The following is a 2498-nucleotide window of genomic DNA, read 5'->3' as shown; positions in this document are numbered from 1 at the left end:
GGGCCGCGGGGGGCCCCCCCGCGGCCCCGTGGCCTCTCCCGGGGTGGACACGCGGCTCCGGGGCTGGATCCGAGCGTGTTCCCTCTCCTGACCCCCCCCCCGCGAGGAGCCGAGGAAGGACCAGAGCTCTTAGAAGCGAGAATTGATCCAGCGCCGCAATAAAAAGAGCAGGATTTGGTCACAGGGGCTGGATTTGCTGCCTGGCTCCTGTCCCCGCGGGTGTCCGGCTCGGGGGACAGCGGTGGCACAGAGAGGGGTCTCGGGGTGTCCCTGTCCAGCTGTAGATGCGCCAAATTTGGGGGGCGGGCGCTGCTTGGGACCCCTCAGGGGGTTTGGGCTCCTCGGGGGTCTCGGAGCCCGTCCTGCAGTGGGGCTGGGAGCCCTGGAAAGGCTGGGAGCCCATCCCACAGCAGGGAACCCTCAGGGGTTCAGGACCGCTTGGGGGATTGGGACCCCATCCAACAGCGGGGGTGAGACCCCTCAATGGTCCAGGAGCTCTCAGGGGGCTGGGACCCCATCCCGGGGCAGGGCCGGGACCCTTCAGGAGGCTGAGACCCCTTGGGGGCTTGGGACCCCTCGGAGGGTTGGGACCTTGTCCCACAGCGGGACTGGGACCCCTCATAGGTCCAGGAACCACTCAGGGGGCTGGGATCCTGTCCCACAGTGGGATTGGGACCCTTTGAGGGGCTGGGACATCATCCCACAGCAGGACTGGGACCCCTCAAAGGTCCAGGACCCCTCAGAGGGCTGGGACCATGTCCCACAGCAAGACTGGGACCTCTCAGGGTTCTGGGACCTCTCAGGGTTCTGGGACCCCTCAGAGTTTTGGGACCTCTCAAGGTTCTGGGACCCCTCAGGGTTCTGGGACCTCTCAGGGTTTTGGGACCCCTCAGGAACGTGGGACCTCCCAAGGCTTTGGGACCCCTCAAGGTTCTGAGACCCCTCAGGAGCCGGGGACCGCTCAAGGTTCAGGGACCGCTCAAGGTTCTGGGACCCCTCAGCGTTCTGGGACCCCTCAAGGTTCTGGGACCCCTCAGGGATTGCAGGACCCCTGGCACCTCCAGCCTGTTCTCCCACCGTGCTTTGCCCAGCTCAGCCTGACCCATCCCAGAGGTCATTCCCGGGGCAGAGCAATGCGGCAGAACCCCGAAACCCCCCGGGGTCAACGCACAGAGCCCCAAAACGCGGCAGTTTTAGCTCAAACCTCCGGGAACCGACGGGCTCAGAAAAGACAAAAAAAGGGACAGGAGGAAATCGCAGCTTCTCCAAAGCTCCAGAGGAACTCGGGAAGAGCAGCAGGAACCCCTGGATCCCCGAATCACCACACCCACGGAGCTTTCCATGCGAAGTTTCCTTTATTTATTTTCAAGTTGACGAAGAACAATATCGATAACGACTGGGTCGAGTAAGGCTATTTTCCTCTTTTTTTTTTGTTTTTTTTTGTTTTTTTTTTTGTGTGTGTTTTTTGTTATTTTTTTTCCCCCTCCTCCTCTCTTTTTCCATCTCCTCTCCCCTTTCCCCCCTGCACGGGAAGAGGTGGGGCGGGGGGACAACAAACCGAGGCCCGGGAGAAACGGACCCGCCCACGGAGGAGGAGTCGGCGGTACCTGACAGGTGATGATGAGGTTTTCGTTTTTGTCCTGTCGGCGTCAAAGGAACATTTATGTGCATAAAATACAGAGGTGCAGCATTGACACGGAGGATATTTAAAGACACAGAGTTGCTACAGATGCCTTAGAGACGCGTTCCCCCCCCCCATCCCCAACTGCCCCGCGGGGGCTCCGGCTCCGGCCCCCTCCAGCCTCGCGCCGCAATTCCAAGGATTTTTTTTAGGCTGATGTTTCGGGTGAGCCTCGGCTTTTTTTCGTTTTTGGGGTTTTGTTGTTTTTTTTGTTTTGTTTTTAAATCTCCTTTCACTGCCGAGCCCAGAAAATTCCAGCTGGGAGAAGAGGATTGAACAGCTCCTTGTGTCCTTGGAGAAAAACAAAGGGAAGGGGAAGGAAAGGAAAGGTGGAAAAGGGAGTGCGGGGGGTGGGGGGGAAGGAAAGGAAAAGGAAAAACAAAGCCCGAACCGAGGAATCCGCGTGTCCGTGCCGGTATCCAGTGGGAAGGGGTTGTTTTATTCCTTTGGTTTCTCACTGAAGGCAAAGGTGGGATCCGACCCCGACGTTCCCACCCGGGGAGGAGCCGGGGAGCTCCGCAGGCCCCGCGGAACAGCGGGATAAAATCAAGGAGGAAAAAAAAACCAAAATAAAGGTTTGTTTTTTTTTCTGGGGTCTCTGCTTTTGTTGGTTTGGGGTTTTCCTTGTTCCTTCCCCTCCTGGGAATTGGGATCTGCACGAGACCCCCCAGATTCGGGTGCTCCGAGCACCCCGAATGGGAACAAAACCAAAACGGATTCCACGTTTTTGGAGATTTTTGGGTTTTTTTTTTTCACTTGGCTTTTCAGTGCTACTTTGTTTTGTTTGTTTTTTTTTTTTTTTTTATGTGCCGTTTTC

This window comes from Corvus brachyrhynchos, unplaced genomic scaffold (genome assembly GCF_000691975.1).
Source record: "Corvus brachyrhynchos isolate BGI_N302 unplaced genomic scaffold, ASM69197v1 scaffold1061, whole genome shotgun sequence".
Taxonomy (NCBI): domain Eukaryota; kingdom Metazoa; phylum Chordata; class Aves; order Passeriformes; family Corvidae; genus Corvus; species Corvus brachyrhynchos.
Note: the sequence above shows the minus strand (reverse complement) of the source record.